Source organism: Lolium perenne, chromosome 5 (assembly GCF_019359855.2).
Source record: "Lolium perenne isolate Kyuss_39 chromosome 5, Kyuss_2.0, whole genome shotgun sequence".
Taxonomy (NCBI): domain Eukaryota; kingdom Viridiplantae; phylum Streptophyta; class Magnoliopsida; order Poales; family Poaceae; genus Lolium; species Lolium perenne.
In genome coordinates this window covers 241,884,947-241,911,859 of record NC_067248.2, presented here as the reverse complement: position 1 = coordinate 241,911,859, position 26,913 = coordinate 241,884,947, and positions in this window count along the sequence as shown.

Here is a 26,913-nt window from a genome sequence, read left to right as displayed (position 1 = left end):
AAAGAGCTTGATGGCGTGTAACTCACACGTTCGTTGGGAACCCCAAGAGGAAGGTATGATGCGCACAGCAGCAAGTTTTCCCTCAGAAAGAAACCAAGGTTTATCGAACCAGGAGGAGCCAAGAAGCACGTTGAAGGTTGATGGCGGCGGGATGTAGTGCGGCGCAACACCTGGGATTCCGGCGCCAACGTGGAACCTGCACAACACAACCAAAGTACTTTGCCCCAACGAAACAGTGAGGTTGTCAATCTCACCGGCTTGCTGTAACAAAGGATTAACCGTATTGTGTGGAAGATGATTGTTTGCAGAAAACAGTAGAACAGTATTGCAGTAGATTGTATTTCTGTATAGAGAATTGGACCGGGGTCCACAGTTCACTAGAGGTGTCTCTCCCATAAGATAAACAGCATGTTGGGTGAACAAATTACAGTTGGGCAATTGACAAATAAAGAGGGCATGACCATGCACATACATATTATGATGAGTATAGTGAGATTTAATTGGGCATTACGACAAAGTACATAGACCGCCATCCAAACATGCATCTATGCCTAAAAAGTCCACCTTCAGGTTATCATCCGAACCCCCTCCAGTATTAAGTTGCTAACAACAGACAATTGCATTAAGTATTGCGCGTAATGTAATCAGTGACTATATCCTCGAACATAGCACTAATGTTTTATCCCTAGTGGCAACAACACATCCATAATCTTAGAGATTTCTGTCACTTCCCCAGATTCACGGAGACATGAACCCACTATCGAGCATAAATACTCCCTCTTGGAGTTACAAGCATCTACTTGGCCAGAGCATCTACTAGTAACGGAGAGCATGCAAGATCATAAACAACACATAGACATAACTTTGATAATCAACATAACAAGTATTCTCTATTCATCGGATCCCAACAAACGCAACATATAGAATTACAGATAGATGATCTTGATCATGTTAGGCAGCTCACAAGATCCGACAATGAAGCACAATGGGGAGAAGACAACCATCTAGCTACTGCTATGGACCCATAGTCCAGGGGTAGACTACTCACTCATCACTCCGGAGGCGACCATGGCGGCGTAGAGTCCTCCGGGAGATGATTCCCCTCTCCGGCAGGGTGCCGGAGGCGATCTCCTGGATCCCCCGAGATGGGATCGGCGGCGGCGGCGTCTCTGGAAGGTTTTCCGTATCGTGGCTCTCGGTACTGGGGGTTTCGCAACGGAGGCTTTAAGTAGGCGGAAGGGCAGGTCAGGAGGCGGCACGAGGGGCCCACACCACAGGGCCGCGCGGCCAAGGGGGGGGGGGGGGCGCCGCGCTAGGGTGTGGCCACCTCGTGGCCCCACTTCGTCTCCTCTTCGGTCTTCTGGAAGCTTCGTGGCAAAATAGGTCCCTGGGCGTTGATTTCGGCCAATTGCGTGAATATTTCGTTACTAGGATTTATGAAACCAAAAACAGAAAACGACAAGCGGCACTTCGGCATCTTGTTAATAGGTTAGTTCCAGAAAATGCACGAATATGACATAAAGTGTGCATAAAACATGTAGATAACATCAATAATGTGGCATGGAACATAAGAAATTATCGATACGTTGGAGACGTATCAACCATCTTCGACTATAACAACTTTCCAAGGGTACGAGATAAATGGGAATACATTTTACACGACCGCCCAAGATAAAAAGAGCACCAACCAAAACAGTGGTGTCCGCTTTGATGCAGCAACCGAGAATGGGCAAAAGGTCACATATTATGGTTACATAGAGGAGATATGGGAACTTGACTATGGACCCTCCTTTAAGGTCCCTTTGTTCCGGTGCAAATGGTTCAAGCTAACAGGAGGTGGGGTAAAGGTGGACCAGCAATACAGAATGACAATGGTGGATTTCAACAATCTTGGTTACCTTGACGAACCATTCGTCCTAGCGAAAGATGTCGCTCAGGTTTTCTATGTGAAGGACATGAGTAGCAAACCGAGGAAACGGAAAGATAAGAAAACGATCAGTACATCATGCGATGATCCAAAGCGCCACATTGTTCTTTCAGGGAAAAGAAACATCGTGGGAGTGGAGGACAAGACAGACATGTCAGAAGATTATAATATGTTTGCTGAAATTCCGCCCTTCAAAGTGAACACCGACCCAAGCATTAAGTTAAATGATGAGGATGCTCCATGGATACGGCACAATCGTAAGCAAGCAGGGACACAAGGAAAGAAATGATGTGTAATAATTTATTATACCAAACTTTGTTGAATGGATCATGTGAATTATATTACCCGTGATGTGTTTGGTGTCCATTTTCGAATGATTCGAGATACCACTGATGATACATGAAATTTGGAGTGATTTAGTCATACTCTTGCCTAGGCGTATAATATGCATACTCGTAGTCTTCATAGCCGCCGCCGTTGTACTGGTAGTCGTTGCCTTCTAAGTTGCCGCCGTCATCGTCGCTGCTGTCGTCGGGCGGCGCTCGTGGCTCGAACTGAGGGTAGCGCAGGCGGGGGATATCGCCGGCCGTGATGTAGTACATGACGCTCTGCAGAGTCCGGCCGTACCACCATAGCCGACGGCCGGCCTCGTGGAAGTTCCCAGGAGGCAGACCGTCCTCCTCATACCTGGCGAGCGCCCTCTCACGCCGATTGATGAAGAAGGCGTCCCAAGTATGCTGGTTATCGGGATGCCAGCGGGGATTCATCCGCTGCTCCGGCGTGAGGTCGAGGTAGTAGTGGTTCGTGATGGCCGCCCGGCGCGCAGTACCCTGAGGGACGGGAGGGACCGGCACGCCGCCGGCGCTTAGGCTCCAGCCGGCGGGGACGCGGTAGCCCGGTGGGCAAGGGTAGTTCGAGGCGCAAAGCTCCTCCACCTGCTGGTAGGTTAGAGTGGGTGCGGTGGAAGCCATGAGAGAGTGATGAGAGATTGTAGAGATGTGATAATGCTGGCCAAGCCGGGCTACCTATATGTAGTGACAAATGGCGGGAAAAATGGGAGCGGGAAGACAGGAGGCGGGAAGAAAGTGGCGGGAAGAAAGAGGGGGAAGAAAGTGGCGGGATGAAAGTGGCGGAAAGAAAGAGGCGGGAAGACAGGGAAGAAATGGCGGGAAGAAGAGGAATCCAGAGCATGCCATCTAATCTTTAGTCCCGGCTGGTGGGTGCAACCATGACTAAAGGTGGTTTTTGTGTAATCTATGAAAACTGTCGGTGGGATAAGGATGTTTGGGTAAGCTTTAGTCCCGGCTGGAGGGTGCAACCGTAACTAAAGCTGTCGGCAGGATAAGACAGAGGTGCCCGGGAAGAACTGGCGGGGAAGCGGGGGGCAGGAAGATAGTTGAGGGAAGAAATTGGATTTTTCTGATTTTGAATTGAATTAGTTTTATTTTTCTGAATTTTTTGATATATTATTTGTATTTTTAAGATTTTGAATTGAATTAGTTTTATTTTTCTGAATTTTTTGATATATTATTTGTATTTTAAACATTTTGAAATGAATTACTTCTATTTTTTTGAATTTTTTGATATATTATTTGTATTTTTAAGATTTTGAATTGAATTAGTTTTATTTTTCTAATTTTTTTGGTATATTATTTGTATTTTAAACATTTTGAAAATGAATTAGTTCTATTTTTCTGAATTTTTTGATATATTATTTGTATTTTTAACATTTTGAAATATATTACTTCTATTTTTCTGAATTTTTTGATATATTATTTGTATTTTTAACATTTTGAATTGAATTAGTTTTATTTTTCTGAATTTTTTGATATACTATTTCTATTTTTAACATTTTGAAATGAATTAGTTTTATTTTTCTAAATTTTTTGATATATTATTTGTATTTTTAAGATTTTGAAAATGAAAAGTATTTTGAAAATGACCTTTAGTCGCGGTTGGCCTGGCCAACCGCGACTAAAGGGATATAAACAAATCGCGGCGGCCTGGTGGTTCACTCGCTCTCTTCTTCCTCGAACGAGTCGAGCTGGCTCCTCGGCAACGACGCCTCACGCTGCCGCTCGACGCCCCGCGCTGCCGCGCCGCCACACGCCCGGCTCGTACGTCGCCGTCGTCCGCCGCCGCGCGCCTCTCCCTCCTCTTGATCTCACTTCCACGCGCCGCCACCGTACCACGCGCCGCCACCGTCGACGCGTGTCGCCGCGCGCGCGCTGCTCTACGCGCGCCGCTCACCGGCCATAGAGAGAGAGAGGACGAGAGAGAGAGAGGGCGCGCGGCCGCCGTGTTGCACCGCTGCCGCCGCCGCCGTACCGTTGCGCGCGCCGCCGTCGCCAGCTCCACAGAGAACGAGAGGAAGAGAGAAAGGGCCAGGGGCGCCTCTGGCCCATTTTTTTTGGTTTTTTTTGTTTTTTACTTTGTAACTATAAGGTTTTTTAATTAAAAACTAGTAAAAATGCAACTACAACTACAACTTAAAAATTTTGTCTAAAAAAAGAACTAAAATTTTGACTTAATAAAAATGAACTAAAATTTGACTTAATAAAAATTGACTTAATAAAAAATGAACTAAAATTTTGACTTAATAAAAAATGAACTAAAATTTCACTTTGAAGATTTATGCTTTTTAGACTTTGTTTTATATTTGAACGGCGATGCCGTCAACGCGCCAACGCGCCAACGCCAACGCTACCTCTATTCATAAAAATGTAACGCCGTCAACGCTACCTCTATTCAACGCGCCAACGCCAACGCGCTCGTCCTCGCCTCCCTCTTCCGCGACACCCTCTCCCACCCCTTCCTCGCCCCCTCCTTTTGCCACCGCCATTTCGCCACCGCCACCGGTCTCTCGGTCACTTTTAAAATAACTTAACAAAAGTTTGTCACTTTTAAAATAACAAAAATAACTTAACCACCGCGCGTATACGGAGGGGGCAGCGCTCGTCGCCCCCTCCATATACGCGCGGTGTTTTTTTGGGATCGAGAGGGGGCGGCGAGGGTTATGTGTCCTCGGCACCGCCACCGCCCTTTCGCCACCGCCCTTTCACCACCGCCACCGGTCTCTCGGTCACGCGGTCACTGCGTCCCCCCTTTCGCCTCCCTCGTCGCCCTCTCTCTTTATATGTAGAAGAGATGTGATAATGCATATACACAATTAATTTGTTTTGACTACATGTTTTCAGGACTGACATATGGCGGACGATAGAGCTGACCCGATTATGGAGAACTATGATCCGGACGCTGAAGACCATATGTTCGGCATCATAAACGGCGATATTCTATATGTGCCGACCGGACAAGAAGAAGATGATATCTCTTCTTATCTGAACCTTGACGGTGAAGATGAAGGGCGCCATCAGCAAGATGATGCCGAAGAAACGTCGATAAACGACGATCTTCAATTGGAGGTATATATATACATTGAGCCTCTGGTGATACAAACTAACTGATTTGAATAAATATGTGTGTACTAACGCGCGCGACTCTCTTTCTTATTTTAGCCCTCGGCCGGATCATCGAAACAATCGAGTACGTCATCAAAGCGTGGCGCAACCAAGACGATGAAACAAGGAGAAACATGCACCATCGAGGTTGTCGACAGTGCAACCGGCAGGCCGCTGGAGCCCCGCAAGAACGCCACCAAGTTTATCAGCCTATGCGGAGCCGTTGTTAGAGACAACGTCTCGATCACCGTCCAGGAGTGGAATCAGCCAAAGAAGGCACGTCTTGGTTTCACTTTTGTCGATAAGAGAACAAAAAAAGATTGCTTCAAGAAGCTTATGGAACATTTCGTTCTACCTCCGGAATACCAAAAATTCGATGAGGAGGGTAACAAGATTGAGGAAAACAAGGAGAGGAGGAGGCTAGTCAAACAGTTCGCTCTTCATAAGATGTCCGACGCATTCCGGAAATTCAAGCAAAATCTAGCCCATGACTTTGTCAAGCAGAATAAGACTCCGGATTTCAAAGGACAATATGAGAAACTGCAACATGATTGGCCAGAATTTGTGAAGCAAAAGAAATCAGAGCAGTTCATTCAAATATCGAAAAAATAAGGAAAATGCGGCTAAGAGGAGTACAATCATATTATGGGGCCAGGAGGGTATCGCCTTTGGGAGCCTAGGTGGGAGAAGATGGAGAACGAGCTGAGGGCGCGAGGAATCCGTCCAGGTACGGAGGGATGGGACCCAAGGGCCAAAAGCTGGTGGTACGGGCATGGGGGATCGCTGAACCCGGAGATAGGGGAGTGTGTTTACCGGGGCAAAATAATTAAACCCACCCAAAAGCTTATTGAGGCAATGAGGGATGCTCAAGAGGGGAAGATCAAGTTCAACAGAGAGAACGACGCGCTGAAAAAAGCCCTCGGGAATCCTGAACACGGAGGACGTGTACGAGGCATGGGGCACATTCCGTGGAAAATAGGGTTCCCCCAGAACGATGACCCGTACGGTTACAGAAGCCGTAAGAGAAAGATGGATCGGGAAGCAGATGTTGTGGCGCGGTTGGCATCGGAAATGGATGTGATGAAGAAAACCGTGAGTGTACTAGTAGCCGAAAGAGATGCAGCTCGGGCGCAGCATGAAGATCATCCATTGGATCTCGGAAGCCAGCAGCGGAGAAGCAGCGTGGCTTCCACTGAGGCCCCACCGGCTGGTGCACCGACGATCAAAATTACTGCACCGGAGCCTCTGGTGGTCGAAATTACTGCACCGGAGCCTCCTCGCTACCCCGTGGACGATATAAAGGAGATGAAAGAATGTCATCTGTATTATCCTATCGGGAACATGTCCATGAAGGTAGCCATCAGCAGTGTGAAAGTATAGAGATGGTAAACCTAGAGGGGGGGGGGGGTGAATAGGTTTCTACAAATTTTAATTCTTTCTTTGCAATATTAGGCTTAGCGGAATATAAAGATGAGCCTAATGCAAACTAGGTGAAGCAACCTATATGAGGATACAACTAACTCGAGCACGAAGGCTCTCACAGGCAGTTAAATCACAAGTAAGGAGTTCGGTTAGAGATAACCGATAGCACGCGGAGACGAGGATGTATTCCCGTGTTCCCTTGCTTTGCAACAAGGTACATCACGTTTGGAGGAGTGGAGGTCCCACGAAGGATTCCCCGTGCCACGAAGGCTCACCCTATTCTCCGGAGCCTATCCCACGAAGGAATAGCTCACTCACTTGTGGTAGACTTTGAGGTAGCCTCCAAACCTTCACAATCTTGCCCGGAGCAAATCCACAGCCCGGATGCTTCCGGACTCCTCTTGCCTACCTAGGGTTTCCAAGGAACCCTAGGAAGCAAGCCTCTCAATGAATACAAGGGGGAATGAGATTTGGCTTGGTAGAACGGTAGATCGGGTCCTCCTCTAATGATTCCCCGGAGGGATTTGAGTTTGGGTGGAGGAGGAGGGAGATCTGAGGCTTTTGGTGTTTCTAGCAATGGAGTAAGAGAGAGAGAGCTCAAGAACAGCTTGTAGTGTAGTGCCTAACTGTTCAGAGGTAGGAGAAGACCTATTTATAGTGTTCTTCGAAATACGGCCGTTGGTCACTTGCCACATCAGCAGATTCCTCGAGAAACCCGGTCAACCGGATTTGGCGCCGGACAGGCCGGTCCACAGCCCGGTCCGACCGGGCCACAGACCGGGCCGGCCGGTTTCCAACCGGAGCTGGGACCGGGTCTTGACCGGGCAGGCTTCTGAGCTTACTGGATGGCGCCCGGATGTCACAGGCGAAGTCCGATTCTTGGACCGGGCCGCTCGATGCAGTGCCGGTCGACCGGGCCATGGACCGGAGCAGCCGGTCCGTGACCGGGCTGGTGGACTGGACGCAGACTTGAGGGCTCGCCTTCTTTCTTTGGAACTTGCCGGATGGCACCGGTTCTGGGTCCGGTTGGTGACCGGGCTGTCCGGTGCCAGGGCCGGTCCGACCGGATCTGTGACCGGCCAGGCTCTGAAAAACTAGCTGATTTTTCGTCGAATTGGGGGGGTCTCCCGTTGCCTTTTGTTCCATTGCTACACCATCATACCTCTTTGGCTAATACCTGAAAGTCATCTTGTAGGCATGTATTAGTCCAAATACTCTAGCACGGTGTCATAGATACCAAAATAATGGATAAGGGTAAAATACCCTTACAATCTCCCCCTTTTTGGTATACGATGACAAACCGAGCTAGAGTAACACATAGATATTATGATAAGCTCTAAACCTTGATTCCATATAAGATATTACGACAGCTCCCCCATAATGTGTGCACTTGGAGAATTTGCGTTTGAATGCAAAGTGCACCATTTGTGGAATATGAGAAGCTCCCCCAATATCTTTAGGAAACAAGCATGGTATGGACAAGTATATCAACATATATAAGCATAAAGCATGATTATCCATAAAGCATGATTATCCTAACATAGAGTAGCACACATAATAGTCGTCCATACATATCCATACATGAATTATTCAAAGTAGCAAATGGTTCTTGAGAAATCAAAGCAAATACGCACAAGCCATATAAAATCCAAATAAAGCAACTCCCATGGCTTGTGACAACGAAAGAACCCCGAAAGAACCCCGTAATTCTAGACTCTACTCTCTTCTCCCCCTTTGGCATCGGAACACCAAAAAGGCGAAGAAAAGAGGAGAGATGCTAGCGTCCCATCAATAGAAGTGGGGCCCCGCGGATGGAGAGCTGCCATCACCATCCCCATCGTCATCCTCTTCATCGTCATCCTCTTGATCATCATCCTCATTACCTTCATCCTCTTCATCATCATCATCAGCAGGAGGTGCACGAGCAAATCTAGGAGTAGGACCACCAAAGTACAGAGAAGGATCAAAGTTACGGAACATCTCATCGTAAAGAAGAGGCATCTCCCAGTTTGGTGCGTGGACAGGCTCCAACTCAGGGCCAGGAGGAGGGATAGGCACATTCCTAGCAGCCATGAACTCATTTTGGCGCCTCCTTGTCTCTTGGTTCAAAGAGAGACTTTGATGTGCAACATCATTTGTATTTTTGCACATCTGCCATAAGCAAGAGAAGAACCGTGCGACACCATGCTGTGGGCGACTAGAGGAGCTGGAGCTAGCATGGTCATGGCGTGCCTTGGACCGGCGCTCAGAAGGCATCATTTCAGGAACATCCGGGCTATCACCTTGGGCAGGAACTTTGAAAGCTTCCATCCTGACCCGCTCACCTTGAGTATTGAAAGGTGCGGGCACAACCTTGTTGATGAGCAACTGAACGTACTGGGCAAGATTAGGAGTCAACCTCTCGCGAACACAGCGCCGTAACTCACAGTAGATGAGATCACAGCCATCAATAAGTTGCCGGTGCTCAGGGTGACAGTAGTACATCAAGTTCAGATGATATGCACGGCATTCACTTGTGTCGCCGGACTTGCTGATGAGAGTCTCACGGAATAGCTTGGCAAGTAAGAGGTAGGAGTAGTACATCCCAGAGATGGTGGGAGGTCCAGGTGTGGGTTCCGGCGGATAGCAAATGGCAATGTCCCCACGGTTGAACTTCTGCTGAGAATATATCTTGAAACCAGAAGCACGCCCTCCACCGAACCCCAAAGCTTCACAGAAATCAAGATAGTTGCAAGTGTATTTCTGTTTGCCAGTCATCCAAGTCATAGTCCGAGCTGCATCATCATGGAAAAAGGCATGCAATGAAACTGTCTCACCAAGGTTGGACAATAGCACCCATCAGTAGGTGTCAAGCACATAAGATCATACAACCCCATCCGCCTCAAGGTCGCAACCACAAAGCGAAACTTGGTGGCTTCATACATTCCAATGACATCCTTGATGGCCTTGGGCATAACAATGGTGCCTTTCTTCATGTGCTCGCGGGAGTTATAGAAGTCATCCCACATGACTTGCTGTGTGTTGGTCCAGAAAAATTGATCTCCCCCTGTGTAAGTGGGTTCCTCAAAGCGGTAGGGGTTGGACTCTCTGAGTCTTCTCCATGCCCCAATATGTACATCACCAACATGGAAATCTGGCAGTACCTCAGCACCATCCTGTGCTGCATGTTTATCTTTCCTCTTATTGGCAGATGTCTTGGTTCGGCCTCCAGTTGAGCTGCCACCCGTAGTCTAAGGAGCACGACCAGTAGAGCGCCGTGGTGGAACCCCGGAGCGCCTTACTCGCTTGGCAACAGTGCCACGGTCCGCATCAGTCCATTCATCACCTGTGAATCAGCAAAATAGGGCGAGGATAGCAAAGAGGTAAGTGTACATGTCATCAGCATATGTGAGGAAGCCAAAAGCATAGCCTATATTCAAGTGTTTCGACGAGATCATGCGAAAAAGCTGGGCGAGCCGGCGCAGGGGCCGGTCCCGACAGACCGGACGAGCCGGTTGGCCATCCGGTTGACCGGGCGCTGCGCCGGACCAGCCGGTCGAGAGGCCGGTCGACCGGGCTGTAGACCGGGTCATGCTGAGTTGTAATGTTTGCCCAGAAATTCGACACAAAATCATGCAAAAACTCACAAACTTGAACATAGATTATACCAGGAGAGTGAACAATGTGCATAGGAGGGGTGTGACACTCTAGGTGGCATGAGGACTTACTAACCCTAACCCTAACCCTAACTTTTCTCAAGTTTCCTCAACAATGGGCAATGGGAGAGGGAAAGCAAGAGGGAGAGGGATAGGGAGGAAGATTTACCCGAAGACATCGTCCTCTTTGCCCAAGTGAGCAAGAAGAACTTGTGAAGAAGGCTTGAGGACCAAATCCCCACGATCTCCCAAACTAGCTTGAGAGGGACCAAATGCTTTGGTGAAGGTGCTTGCGAGATCCCGATCTATGGTTGTGTGAAGTTTGGGGAGAATCTAGTGGTGGGAAGTGCCTAGGGTGTGGTGGAGATGGTGGAGGCGGCGGCCATGGAGGTTTGAGAGGTGGGGGATAATGAGAAAGAAGATCCCCAAGGGGTATCCTCTCCAAAACATAACAGCCCACACGGCCGGTCGGGCGCCCGGTCGACCGGGCCAGTGACCGGACGATCCGGCGCACAGGCCGGTCCGACCGGGCCTGTGACCGGCCAGAGTCAATTTTCCCAAAAATGTGCCATTTTGCCTCGTTTTGCCCCTAATCTTTGTGTAAATGTGTGTGAGTGCTCATATGATGACATGTACATATAGATAGATAGATGATGATGAGATGAGCATAGACATGGGGTTGGAAGACACAAAAATTCTCTAGGCATACCCATTGGAGTGAAAATGCAAACAAGATACAAATAGCTACAATGGGCATGATTCGAAGTATATCAAGAATCATAAGAGTATTTTGAAATAGTTTTTGCAATAAGATCATTTGGCCTTATATAGTCAAATCAAGTTGTAATGAAGGCTCAATGAGGGGCGGGGGATTACTCCCCCTATGTGAAAGCGCAAATGTCATGAGACCTCGAAGAGACATGCTTGGGTCCATTTAATGACATTGGGTCTATTTATGTTGCACACATAGGTATGCATCATACCAAGATATGGTAGAATGACTATCCCCATATGTGCTATGCCTCTAAGCTAGATAGCAAGATAAATGCAAGAATATAGTGCAAGAAGTTAATCAATCCAAGTTTTTAGGATCAAGAATACCAAGTTCTCCTCTCAAGTTAACAAAGCGGGCTTCATCCAAAGGCTTAGTGAAAATATCCGCCAATTGGTAGGTTGTTCCCACATGAGTGAGATCAATATCCTTATTGGCAACATGATCACATAGGAAGTGATGGCGAATGTCAATATGTTTGGTGCGACAATGTTGAACCGGGTTGTTGGCGATCTTTATTGCACTTTCATTGTCACAAAGAAGAGGCACCGTACCAAGAGACACACCATAGTCTTTCAAGGTTTGCTTCATCCATAACAATTGAGTGCAACAAGATGCCGCGGATATGTATTCGGCTTCGGCGGTGGATAGGGCGGTGGAGTTTTGTTTCTTGGATGACCAACTCACCAATGACCGGCCAATAAATTGGCAAGCCCCGGAGGTAGACTTCCGATCAACCTTATCACCGGCCCAATCGGAATCCGAATAGCCAATGAGTTCAAAGGTTGACCCCTTTGGATACCATAGCCCGAGAGTAGGAGTGAGAACAAGGTATCTTAGTATCCGTTTGACCGCCACTAAATGGCTCTCCTTGGGAGCGGATTGAAAACGAGCACACATCCCTACACTTAGCATGATATCCGGCCTAGAGGCACAAAGGTAGAGCAAGGATCCTATCATGGAGCGGTATACCTTTATGTCCACATCCTTCTCACCGTCACATGAACCAAGTTGCCCCTTTACGGGCATGGGTGTCTTCATTGGACTTGCATTGGTCATGTTGAATTTCTTGAGCATGTCCTTCACATACTTTTCTTGAGAGATGAAGGTGCCTTTTGCAAGTTGCCTCACTTGGAAGCCTAGAAAGAACTTCAACTCTCCCATCATGGACATCTCAAATTTCCTAGTCATCAATAGCTCAAAAGCTTTGTTATGATTGGGGTTAGTTCCACCAAAAATAATATCATCAACATATATTTGACATATGAAGAGGCCACCCCCTTTAACCCGCTTGGTGAAAAGGGTGGAATCGACCGTACCCATGCAAAACCCATCATGTAGTAAGAAATCCCTAAGGAACTCATACCAAGCATGTGGAGCTTGCTTGAGACCGTAGAGTGCCTTATGGAGTAAATACACGTGGTTGGGTCGGCATGGGTCTTCGAAACCCGGGGGTTGAGCCACATATGCGGTTTCTTTTAGGGGACCATTCAAAAATGCACTTTTCACATCCATTTGATATAATTTGAAATTGTGGAAAGATGCAAATGCAAGCAAAAGACGAATAGCTTCAAGACGAGCTACCGGCGCAAAGGTATCCTCAAAATCCATACCTTCTATTTGGGCAAACCCTTGCGCCACTAACCTTGCTTTGTTTCGTATAACAATGCCATTCTCATCTTGCTTGTTCTTGAATACCCATTTGGTCCCAATGACATTGATGCGATGATCCTTGGGTCTCTCAACTAGAGACCATACTTCATTACGAGTGAAACACTCCAATTCTTCTTGCATGGCAATTACCCAATCCGGATCGACCAAGGCTTCATGTACCTTAAGTGGTTCAAAACTAGACACAAAAGCATGATGTTGACAATAAGTGATAAGTAATGCATGGTGTCTACGAGTTACCACTCCTCTTGAGATGCTACCAAGGACTTGATCCACTTTCATGTCACTTGCCCTTGTAGCGGCCTTGATCTTCCGAACGGTTCCTTCATGATCAATGAATTCATCTCTTGCTAGTACTTGATCATGAGGGACCACTTGAGCTTGATCATGAGTTGAGGATGTTTCTTGATCGTCATCATGATCTTGCTCCATGGAATGAGGATCTTCTTCTTGTTCTTCGGATTGAGACTCATCTTGAGTAGAGGATGGTTCTTGAGTTGCACTTGATGGTTCGGCTTGAGTTGAGCTAGGCTCCACTTGTGGCGTGCTTGAGACATCTACTCCATCATCTTGATCATCATTATGAACTTCCATGGGCCGGATGTGTCCAATGCCCATATGCTTGATGGCACTAGATGGATCATCATCATTACCTGCAACACATGGAGCAACTTGCTCCACTTGGGAGCCATTATCCTCCAAGAACACCACGTCACAAGATACTTCAATAGTCCCGGAGGACCGGTTGTAGTATCTATAGGCGTGAGAGTTCTCCGCATATCCAACAAATATACCCTCTATGGTTCTAGTTTCAAATTTACCGAGCTTTCCTTTGTTGTTCTTAACAAGGCATTTGCATCCAAAGACACGAATATACATGACATTAGGCTTGTTACCGGTAAGGAGCTCGTATGGGGTTTTGTTGTGGAGGGGATGGAGGAAGAGCCGGTTGGTGTAGTGGACGGCCGTAGAGATGGCTTCTCCCCAAAAGTTGTGGGGTGAGTTGAATTCACTCAACATGGTTCTTGCCATCTCAATGATAGTCCGGTTCTTCCTTTCAACAACACCGTTTTGTTGAGGGGTGTATGGCGCCGAAAACTCATGCTTGATGCCCTCATCATCCACAAACTCTTACATAGTGTAGTTCTTGAACTCGGTGCCATTGTCGGTCCTAATTGCCTTGATCTCGGATTCATACATACGTTGAGCTTTCTTGGCGAAGGTGATGAACTCTCTATGGGTCTCGTCCTTAGACTTAAGGAGAAAGACCCAAGAGTATCTTGAGTAATCATCAACAATGACAAGTCCATACTTGCTTCCACCAAGAGTATCATAGTGTGATGGCCCAAAGAGGTCCAAATGAAGGAGCTCCAAAGGCCTAGATGTGGTAACAATACTCTTGATGGGATGCTTCTTCTTGAGTTGCTTTCCGGCTACACATGCACTACAAACACGATCTTTCTCAAAAGAAACACCAGTTAGTCCCACAATATGCTCACCCTTTAGGAGTTGTTTAAGATTCCTCATGTTAACATGACCAAGGCGGCGATGCCACAACCATCCTTCGTCATGCTTGGCCGCCATTAGACATGTGGAGAAGGAGGGGCTCTCTTTCGAGAGGTCAACCACATAAAGGTTGTTCTCCACATATCCAACAAGGACCAATTTGAGATTGTCACTCCTAAAGACTTGCACATAATATTTAGTGAAATATGAATTGTACCCGGCATCGGCAAGATGATATATAGAAAGTAAGTTATAGCCAAGGTGTTCAACAAGCATAACCGTCTCAAGGCACAAGTCCTTAGAGATTGCTACCTTGCCATACCCAAGTACCTTTCCCTTTGAGTTGTCACCAAAGGTAATGCTTGACTTCTTGTTGATATCTTCAATGAATTGATCAAGCACACCTTTTCCTCCGGTCATATGATTGGTGCATCCACTATCAAACACCCATTTTGGACCACCGGAGGAATACCCCTACAAAATCAAGTAGAGGATTTAGGAACCCATCGATTAATGGGTTCCTTTGCAATGGCAACAATATCTTTTGGTACCCAAATTGAGTACTCTCTATAAGCATAGCCATTAGGAGGGCCAACATAGTTAGCATAGACATCACCATAATAATCAACAAATAATGCATAGTGATCGTTTGGCCCCGTGCGGTCACCACTAGTGGCTTTGCCCTTTGAGACTTTGCCATTGTTAGTGACCTTCTTGTTCTTATCTTGAGCGGGTTTCTCCTTCTTGTAGTTGTTCTTCTTGTGGGACTTGGGGACATATCCAAGTCCATACTTTTGATTGTTTGACCTTTGCTTACTCAAGAGGTCATCCAATCCCATCTTGTTCTTGGCGGTGGTGAACTTTGCAAGTTCCTTTGTTAGCCTAACATTTTCCTCAAGAATAGATGCTTGCTCACAAGAAGATTCATTAGGATGATAGTCAAGACCATATTTGGTCACCAAGGACTCAAGATATGCATTGGTCTCAACATGCAAAGAAAGTTCCTCTTGTACACGAACATGTTCCTCAACAAGTTTAGCATGCTCACTAGTAAAGGAAATGGAGGAACAAGCAAGCTTTTCAACTTCAATGGGATCCTTCATTGATCCAAGAGCCCTTTTGTAGGATTCTTGAAGTAGATCATGATTCTCTCCAAGTTTCTTGAGCTCATCCTTGACAAGCTTGTTAGCTCTTTCAAGGTGATCAAGATCCCTAGTGAGAGAAGCATGAGCAACTTCAAGTTCCTCCTTTGAGGCATTGAGCTCTTGGGTCAATAATTGAGCCCTATCAATAGTTTCTAGGTCCTTAACTTTATCAAGTTCATAAGTTTCAATTTGTTGCTTAAGGCCTTGAGATATGCACCTTTCGGTGTTTAGCTCTTGTCTTAGGAGATTGAATCTCCGTTCCTTCTCATTCAATTGATATTCTAATTCCTCAATGGACTCATCCTTTTCTTTGAGTGAGTCCATCAAGAAATCAAACTTGACAAGAGCTTCACCACGAAGGGTGCATCTAACATCATAGAGTTCCTTAAGCATAATTAATTCTTCTAGATCTTCGTTTTCATCATCAAGAACACTAGATAGGGAAGGTGGAGGTTCCATTACCTTGGTTTCCCTTGCCATAAGACAAGAGCCAATGATTGGAGAGGAGGGAGAGTCATCGGAGTCATCATCTTGAGTTGTTCTTGCCATGAAGGAAGAGCCAACATCATTCTCCGTGGAGTAATCTTTGGAGTAGTCATATGTGAAGAGTGACCCGGGCTTAGAGTAAGCTAAACCGGCCACTCCGGCCTCCTTCTCCTCATCTTCCTCTTCTTCATCGGACAAGTACTCGGCCCCAACAAAAGCTCTTCCCTTGTTCTTCTTGTACCGATCGTTGATTGGATTCGGCTTCAATCTTGGCTTGACCCCTTTGATGAACTTTGGCTTGTCTACCCTTTTCTCATAAGGGCACTCATTTGCAAAGTGGTTGTCTTCATCACAATTGTAGCAAGTTCTCTTCTTCTTCTTGTCATTGAGGAGCATTGGGAACTTGACCTTGTACTTCTTGGCAAAGAAAGCAAAGTCGGTAGCAATGTCACTAGTTGAAGTCATCTCTTCATCTTCTTCAATTTCATAGTCTTCGTTGCTTTCATGGTCGGCTCTAGCTTTGAGAGCAAGGTTGTGTGACGCTTCATGGTTGTGTGAGGCTTCATCAACACGGTTCATTGCCTTGAGCCTCTTTCCGGCTTTGGCCATGCTTTCATTGGCGGCCACATAGGAGACTAGATCATCGGAGTTGAGATCGGCACTCTTGGTCATGATTTGCAAGTTGAGTCCAAGGTTGGTGTCTTCTTGTTTGACGGCAATCATAGCAATGACCTTGGATTTTATGAAGGCTTCGTTCATCTCGAATCCGTCATTGTACTTCTCAGCACCAAGTCCCTTGACCCTTACTTTCAGAGCACCAAGCCTAGCATAGGCATCGAATATGGATTCTCCATCTCGAATCATGAACTGGTAGGCCTCTTGCTTTGCGGTCTCATAGAGAGCTGATTGGATCAAATCGGTTCCCTCTTGGAGTACTACGATCCGATCCCACAACTCTTTAGCGGAGACAATGTCATCGGCTTGATCAAGAAGCTTGCGGTTGATGCCACTTCTAATCTTGTCACGTGCGGATGCATTGAGTTGACGGTTGTAGAACTCGGTGGAGGTCAACCGAGTAGGATCTTGTGGCTCCCGATGTCCATGAACAATGAGCTCCCATAGCTCCACACTGCAGCTGCGAATATGAGATTCCATAGCAGATTTCCAATGTGGAAAGTGAGTTCCATCGTAATGGGGAACGGTCCCACTATGGTTTATATGAGGCATGGGTGAAGTGTTTCTGGGATAGTCATGGTTAACATCATGATAGGTTTCCTTAGAGGCCGAAGCCCCACTAGAAGTTCCACCCGCAGTTAGGTTCTTAAGCATGGCAGTCATTTCAGTCATTTGGTTTTGTAGCTCATCCTCCCTTTTCTTCTTCTCGACATCATATGCCAAGAATCTAGATTTCATCTCTTTAACCGAAAGGTTAGAGTCGTCATCTAGACCCTCGAAGAGTTTATCCATCTCACTCTTAAGGCGGTGAAGCCCTTAATAAGAGTCCTAGCTCTGATACCAATTGAAAGTATAGAGATGGTAAACCTAGAGGGGGGGGGGGGTGAATAGGTTTCTACAAATTTTAATTCTTTCTTTGCAATATTAGGCTTAGCGGAATATAAAGATGAGCCTAATGCAAACTAGGTGAAGCAACCTATATGAGGATACAACTAACTCGAGCACGAAGGCTCTCACAGGCAGTTAAATCACAAGTAAGGAGTTCGGTTAGAGATAACCGATAGCACGCGGAGACGAGGATGTATTCCCGTGTTCCCTTGCTTTGCAACAAGGTACGTCACGTTTGGAGGAGTGGAGGTCCCACGAAGGATTCCCCGCGCCACGAAGGCTCACCCTATTCTCCGGAGCCTATCCCACGAAGGAATAGCTCACTCACTTGTGGTAGACTTTGAGGTAGCCTCCAAACCTTCACAATCTTGCCCGGAGCAAATCCACAGCCCGGATGCTTCCGGACTCCTCTTGCCTACCTAGGGTTTCCAAGGAACCCTAGGAAGCAAGCTTCTCAATGAATACAAGGGGGAATGAGATTTGGCTTGGTAGAACGGTAGATCGGGTCCTCCTCTAATGATTCCCCGGAGGGATTTGAGTTTGGGTGGAGGAGGAGGGAGATCTGAGGCTTTTGGTGTTTCTAGCAATGGAGTAAGAGAGAGAGAGCTCAAGAACAGCTTGTAGTGTAGTGCCTAACTGTTCAGAGGTAGGAGAAGACCTATTTATAGTGTTCTTCGAAATACGGCCGTTGGTCACTTGCCACATCAGCAGATTCTTCGAGAAACCCGGTCAACCGGATTTGGCGCCGGACAGGCCGGTCCACAGCCCGGTCAGACCGGGCCACAGACCGGGCCGGCCGGTTTCCAACCGGAGCTGGGACCGGGTCTTGACCGGGCAGGCTTCTGAGCTTACTGGATGGCGCCCGGATGTCACAGGCGCAGAGTCCGGTTGCTGACCGGGCCGCTCGGTCTGGTGCCCGGTCAGACCGGGCCATGGACCGGAGCAGCCGGTCCGTGACCGGGCTGGTGACCGGACGCAGACTGGAGGGCTCGCCTTCTTTACTGGAACTTGCCCGGATGGCACCGGTTCTGGGTCCGGTTGGTGACCGGGCTGTCCGGTGCCAGGGCCGGTCCGACCGGATCTGTGACCGGCCAGGCTCTGAAAAACTAGCTGATTTTTCGTCGAATTGGGGGGGTCTCCCGTTGCCTTTTGTTCCATTGCTACACCATCATACCTCTTTGGCTAATACCTGAAAGTCATCTTGTAGGCATGTATTAGTCCAAATACTCTAGCACGGTGTCATAGATACCAAAATAATGGATAAGGGTAAAATACCCTTACACAGTGCTTTACCATGTTTACCTGGAGCACTCCACCACAACAACCCCATTCAAGATGGCTATGCTCGTGTCACGGTGGAGGACATAGTCCAAGGGTTTGAGGACCTGGACATTGACATTGCTACACCTGAAGGGGAGAGAAGACTTGGAGATGTCAAGCGCCAGTTCATTCTATGGCAAAAGAAGTTTATCAAGTTTCCAGGCGAGGCGCCAAGGACAACAAGTCCACCCCCCTACGGTGGTGGTGGTGGCGGTGGCGGTGGTGGTGGTGGTGCTTCACCTACACCTCCTTCACGTCAGCCGACGCCGCCCCCCAATTCACCTCTGGCGGGTAAGCAGCCGCCGCCCCCTAGTCCGCCCCGGGCGGGTAAGCAGACGCCGCCCCCCAATCCACCTCCGGCGAAGAAGCAGAAGCAGCAGTCCTGGAGTATTAACCCGGACCCTTATGTACCTAAGATAACAAAGGTACCGGAGCCATCACTGAACCCTCTCCCCACGAGGCCTTGGGAACGTAGTGCCGAGGAAGTCGAGGCGGCCGCGACTGCTGAATATGAGAAATGGAAGGCGGACTGCAAGAAGAAAAGAGAGTCCGAGCCCAAGCCAGTATTTTCTGATGAGCAAAAGAAGTGGGCTAAGTCATTTTTGAACACACCGTCCCAAGCCGCGAAGAATCTGCCTGACAACTATGCACGTGAACTTCGTAATCAGGCACGCATGTTCAAGGAGAAGAAAGAGGAGGCCGAGAAAGCGGAATTAGAAAGTAAAAAAAGCGGGAAACGAGTTGCCCAGCTCGGGGAACAAAGTAAACAATCGATTGCCCCGCTTATAGTGACAGCCGCCGGTCCGGATGCCCCCGATATCGTAGAAGCTGCGGCAGCACAGGGATTGACTGTAACGAGTGCCAGAGAACAAGCGGCCAACTTAGGTATTACTCTTCGTGAACTGTTAGGCCTTGATGAGGTGCCAGTGAAGGAGGTAGTACTTACATATGTGAAGAATGGGCCTCTCGTCGAGCCTGCGCAGGAAGAGGATCTACCTCCACAAATGAAAGGTCTGCTGAAATGGTACAAGGGTTACATAAAAAATAAAAACGCCAAAGAATATATTTATGCGGAAGTTGGATATGAGCATCACTTCAAACATTACTCTGTACAAATTCATATGAGTGAATTGTTCCAGCTTTTCAATCTGCGCGATCTCGACAAATCTATCATCAGTTGCTACGTTCTGTAAGTGATTTATTTCTTCCCCATCTCGTTCATATTGCCTGCACTATATATATATATGTCCTAACTATATTGTTGTGTCCGCTATTATACATGCAGAATGAAGATTAAGGAATGCAAAGTAAGGAACATCCATGATGTTGGGTTCATTGACCCACACATCGTTAATGGATATACGTTACAGCATCACCCCGCCGACGTGGAGGCAGACCTGTGGCAGTTTCTTACAAAGCAGGAACTCAAAAGTGATATTCTTTTTCCTTACCATTTTGGGTGAGTGTTTATGTCTTGACCACATTCTCTTTTGTTTACTCCATGCATGGTATGTGGCCGGCTAATCGATGAGTTATGCATGACGTACTGTGCATGTATCGTGTCCGCAGGTTCCACTGGATTCTGCTAGTAATTAAAGTTGACAAATCAGAATGTCTCGTCCACGACTCTCTGAATATGGATCCGGCGCTTTGGGCCGACATGAGAAAAATGATTCAAAAGTAATTGTTTTCATTCATTTGCGCTCTATATCGATCGGCCTATTTCGTTCATTTCCTAATTAAGCTTCAAGTAATTAACTAATAACTCTCTTGTTCATTTAATTTTCTTTGCCTTGTAGGGTTTGGAGACGGTTCTCAGATACAAAGGTCGGTGAATTCAAAAAAGAGCTACATTTCATGCGGTCAAAGGCTAAGAATGGTGGCGATATTCAGCCACCGGGGACCAATCTATGTGGATACTATGTCTGTGAGATGATCCGGAGATACACCTCTGAGCGCGTTCCGAGTGATACCAATGCTCAGAGGAATAACCTCCGGATGATGCTTAGTCCAGAAGCTCGCTTCCGACCACTTCAAGAGGAACTAGCTAGATGGTTCACGAGGGAAGTCCTCGATCCTAAAGAAGAACACCATTACGAGGACGTAGAACTATACATGCATTAAATTATGTATGGAAACTTGTTCAAACTTGTATATGGTCATCCGATGATATTGAATATATATTGTATATTCCTCTTGAATTCTTTTTGGTTCTAATTTCAAATTTGTTTGAAATTGTACATTCATATGCATGTATGTAGTACCGTAGAATATGTGAAACTCCTTCAAAATTACAATAAAGCACAAAAGAAATAAAACAATACAAATTAAACAGAAAACAGGTTTAGGGGGCAGGTTTAGGGGGGGCCTAAAACCCTAAACCTGCGGCGGCCTTTAGTCGCGGTTGGCCAGAAGAACCGCGACTAAAGGTCCTCCGCCCCGACGGCCGCCTGGCGCCCACGTGGACGGCCTTTAGTCGCGGTTCTTAAGCAACCGCGACTAAAAGGGGGGGCCTTTAGTCGCGCTCCTTTGGTCGCGGTTGCGCAACCGCGACTAATGGCAGTTGCGAACCGCGACCAAAGGCCCTTTTTCCACTTATGCTATTAATTCCAAACGACGTTGTCGGTTCACCGAGATTTGAATCTGTAACATGTGAATTATAAATTCTTTCATGGCCATACAACTCTGGAGTCTGGACCCGAACAAGGAGGGACAACTCTGAACTAAAAAATGACAGAGAAAAGAGCATCTTAAAACAGACAGTGGCAACAGCCCAACAAGGTTTCATGAAGAAAAACAACGATCGGTCCAACATCATGTGGCTTCTTCTCCTTGGCTCCTTCTCCCCGGCAAACAAAATCAAGTGCTTCAACGCTGGCAAAATCATGGCGAGATGAACAAACCAACATAGTTATCAGATACCGCAGCATATATGTCCGTTTCTATCTGCATGTTTGTGATGTACCAATTCCAGACCAGCTCGGCTACTAGTGTATGGTTGAGCACCTGAGCTTGTTTATACAGTATGGCGGCTAGCTGATATCGATCTCATGAAAATATTCTTAAAGGAATTGTTCGCATGCATGCAGAGACGTTGAGCTTCACCTGTAAAGTGTAAATCTCCAGCCGTCGTCACATGGCCCTAGCTGCCGGGAATACCAAATCAGGCATAGATTAGTGCATGTTGATCCAGCAGGAAGAAGCTCTTTAGGTTGGACGCCACGCTCTACCGAATCCTTTTCTGTAGTATAAGAAACCTGGTGATGCCAATTCCTTTTACCTCTTCTTCAAGAAGTATAGCGACAAGCCTCAGCCTCCTGCTCCCTCGATCCGGTGGTGTGCTGCCGATCAGCAAAGAGCGCGCAATGGCCATAGTGGGCCTCATCCCGTTCGTCTACGCGACGATCAAGAGGAAGCGGAGGTCGATGGCGAGGGCTGCCGACAGCTACGCTTACCTTGCCACCGGCGGCACCGTGGCGCGGGGGCACGAGCACGCGCGCGGCGCCTACCAGTCTCAGAGCTGCCATTTCACCGTGCGCCCTTCGCCGGATGACGAGGTCGGTTTCCCGTACGACTTCCACGGCCCCGCTCGCCTTCCGCCACCGAAAATGGACGTTCTCTCGCGGGAGCTGCTTTCACGCGAGCTCCAGCTGGCCACCGTCGGGGCGCCTGCGCGCGGGCCGGAGAGCGCGCGCTTCGACGGCGGCGGCTACCAGTCTCAGAGCTGTCGGTTCGCGGTGCGTCCTTCGCCGCTCAACGAGCCAGTCGTGTCGCGCGAGGGCGGCGCCTCCCGCGGCCCGCTGGGGGCGCAACCGGAGGGTCTCTCGCGCCATCTGCTTCTGCCGGCCAGCCGACCCGACGGCCTCGCCACCGGCATCGCGCGGGAACAGGAGCACGCGCGCTCCGACGGCAACAAGTCCCAGAGCTGCCGCTTCGCCGTGCACCATTCGGCTGCCTACGAGCGCGGTGTCTCGCACGACGGCGTCGCCAGCCCGCCGTCCGAGGATCTCTCGGGCAAGCTGCTCCTGCCGGCCGGTCGGACCGAGCGTGTGCTGTCCAGGTCCTTGAGGTTCAGCAGCATGCGCGTGTTCGCGTGGTGAAGTGGCGCCACCTGCCTAGCAAAGTAACACGGTGCTGCTGCTTTCTGTCGAGCAGTTCTTGTGCAGTGAGCCAGTGACAGAACAATGAGACCGGCGGTTGGGCCAGCGGCGAGACGTAGGAGGGAGCTTGACGTGTTATGCTCTTCGTGGAGTCCTTGTCGAGGTGAGACCGAGGCTGCCTGTCCCGAGGTGCGTGGTGCGTGGTGAACGGGAGCGGAGACGATGACTCGCGGTGGGAAGCGTCGGCGGTGGGTGCGTGCTGCGCGGCGGCCGCCGCCCATGGCCGCATGGCGCCGGCGTGAGCTAGCTATATGTGGGTGTGCGGCGTCTTGGGTGTGGGTGTTGGACTTGCTACGGTCACTTACTCACTTTGGTAGGTTTAATGTGGCTTAAGCTTTGACCGAAGCCGAGTGTCCACTAAGCTTCTAATAAGCCACATTTTGTAACTACATGTTTGGAAGAGTTCATAGATGAATGTTCACTACTTCCTCCGTCCAACATTCGAATTTAGATCAATCTAAAACATCAATTTATTGACAGAGGTATATTCTAGTCCGGGCTTTCCGGTCCCAACTCTCAAGGTCCGTTTGGCACCCATGCTCTATTATATTTGGCAGAAATGAAATGAAAGCATCATTTCATTTGGCGAAATTGAAATTCCAAGCAGAAATGAAATGTTTGGCTGCCACGTAGATTTGCGAAATAAAATGATTTTTGTATCACATTTTGCTGTCATTTTTGGCAAGAATTCATAAATCATATACTCCTTCCATTCCTTAATATAAGCCATACGATTTCATAATGGAAATTAAAGAACACACGTTCAGGAAAATTTACACCAATTTTCGGCGAGATTACCACTAAATAAATTGAAGTGAGAAAATAGAGGACTTTGCATAAGATAATAATACATAAACTAATCTCTTTAAAAATATGCGGCAGGTTTGCGTCTCCGTGGACGTTGCGCGGTCGCGCCGAGCAGCCTCATTTTCTTACCCGGTTCCGCACGTCAGGGACAGCGAAATTGACCGCTTCGATTTGCTTCTTTTTCTCCTTCTTTGTTGCCCTAGTGCGACGCCACCATCCCAACCCCACCTCCCGCCGCCCCGCCGCACCGCAGCAGTACACGCCGTCTGCTCGGTCCTCGCCGCGCCGGAGAACAGGATTTCAGTCGGGGTAGGTTCAGGCGCGCACATGTCGCCTGTTTGGGGGCCAAACTTTCCCGGTTGCGCCGCCCGGCCTCGCCGCTCATGACCTGTTCAGTCAATTGTGCCGGTAGGTTTCTTACTCGTGTTTTGGGCGCTATTGTACGCGGCCATTAATCCGCAGTTGCTACCCACGCAGATGGACATGTGGCAGATGTTGGACAAGTTCCGCGCGGAGGTCGTTGACTCTTCTTCCGACGAAGAGTCCGATTAGTCGACGCAGACAATGACTACTGTTGCGGCCTCCATCCTCCACGAGTACAATGCCAGCCAGACGCCGGTGCACCGGGGCTCTGCGAAGGGCCGCTCAAAAAACCTATCGCGCAACAGAGTGGAAGGGCACCTCCGGCTCCACAAAGAGTACTTCCACCGCACCAATCCGGTGTTCCCGAAAAATTGTTTCGAAGCCGGTACAGGATGTCAAGGGACCTGTTCATGGTTATTCTGTGGGGCGTCAGAGACTACGACCCCTACTTCCAATGCATGCCCGATGCAACAGGTGCGCTAGGCTTCACCTCCTACTAAAAATGTTCCGCGGCTATTCGCATGCTATCATATGAAATGGCTGCTGATATATTCGATGAGTATCTTCGAATGTGTGAGAGCACCTGCCTTGAGTCCATGTACCGGTTTTACCGAGCCGTGATTGTCGTGTTCGGACAACATTACTGTATGGAGCCATCAGTTGAGGATACAAGGCGTCTGTTGTCTATCAATGAGTCTAGAGAGTTCCTAGGCATGATTGGCAGCATAGATTGCATGCACTGGGAGTGGAAGAACTGTCCATTTGGATGGCAGGGTCAGTACATCGGCCATGGTAAGGAACGCATTGTCATTCTTGAAGCAGTGATATCTCAAGATTTATGGATTTGGCATCCATTCTTTAGCATGGCCAGTTCCAACAATGACATCAATGTCTTGCACCGATCAATGGGTTTCAACAGGCTTATGCAAGGCAAAGCTCTCCGGGTGAGCTACGAGGTCAATGGAAATGAATATGACAAGTCATATTATCTTGCTGATGGCATCTACCATGATTGGGCCATGATACATCTCCAACGTATCTATAATTTCTGATGTTCCATGCTAGTTTTATGACAATACCTACATATTTTGCTCGCACTTTATAATGATTTCATGCATTTTCCGGAACTAACCTATTAACAAGATGCCGAAGTGTCAGTTCCTGTTTTCTGTTGTTTTTGGTTCCAGAAAGGCTGTTCGGGCAATATTCTCGGAATTCGACGAAACAAAGACCAAATATCTTATTTTACCCGGAAGGTTCCAGAACACCTAAGGAGAGTCGGAGGCGGGCAGCAGGGGGCCCACACCATATGGCAGCGCGGGTGGCCCCCTGGCCGCGCCAGCCTATGGGGAGGGGGCCCCGTGGCCCTTCCGACTCCGCCTCTTCGCATATATAAGCCCTTGCGACCTAAAAACGCGATACGAATTGACGAAACTCCAGAAAGACTCCAGGGGCGCCGCCGCCATCGCGAAACTCCAATTCGGGGGACAGAATCTCTGTTCCGGCACGGCGCCGGGATGGGGAAGTGCCCCCGGAAGCCATCTCCATCGACGCCACCGCCTCCATCATGCTCCGTGAGTAGTTCCCCCATGGACTACGGGTTCTAGCAGTAGCTAGTTGGTACTCTCTATCCCATGTACTTCAATACAATGATCTCATGAGCTGTCTTACATGATTGAGATTCATCTGATGTAATCGGTGTTGTGTTTGTTGGGATCCGATGGATTGTTACATTATGATTAGTCTATCTATAAAGTTTGTGAAGTTATTGTTGCTGCAATCTTGTTGTGTTTAATGTTTGTCACTAGTGCACGAGTGGCATGATCTTAGATTTAAGGTCTATACTTATTGCTTAGATTGTATCTACAAGTTGTTTGCACATATTGCTGTCCGGAACCCGGGGCCCCAAAGTGACAGAAATTGGGACAACCGGAGGGGAAGGCTGTGATATGAGGATCACATGTTTTCACCAAGTGTTAATGCTTTGCTCTGGTGCTCTATTAAAAGGAGTACCTTAATAGCCAGTAGATTCCCTTGAGGCCCGGCTGCCACCGGCTGGTAGGACAAAAGATGTTATACAAGTTTCTCATTGCGAGCACGTATGACTATATATGGAAAACATGCCTACATGATTAATAATCTTGATGTTCTGTCTTAATGCTATTTCAATCATATCAATTGCCCAACTGTAATTTGTTCACCCAACACTTGTCACTTGTTATTGGAGAGTTACCACTAGTGTAGATCGCTGGGAACCCCGGTCCATCTCTCATCATCATATACTCGTTCCTATATGACATTGGAAATAGTATCAACTATTTTCTGGTTCCATTGCCTACGTATTCTTTATTCTTTATCGCTGTGTTACGGTTACTATTGCTCTCATATTACTGCTGCTTTCACATCACCCCTATTACTAGTGCTTTTCCAGGTGCAGCTGAATTGACAACTCAGTTGTTAAGGCTTATAAGTATTCTTTACCTCCCCTTGTGTCGAATCAATAAATTTGGGTTTTACTTCCCTCGAAGACTGTTGCGATCCCCTATACTTGTGGGTTATCAAGACTATTTTCTGGCGCCGTTGCTGGGGAGGCATAGCTCTACTCATAAGTTCACCTGGGGAGTAAATTCTACCTCTCTCTCTGTTTTTATTTTATTTTGTTTTGTTTTGCTTAGTTT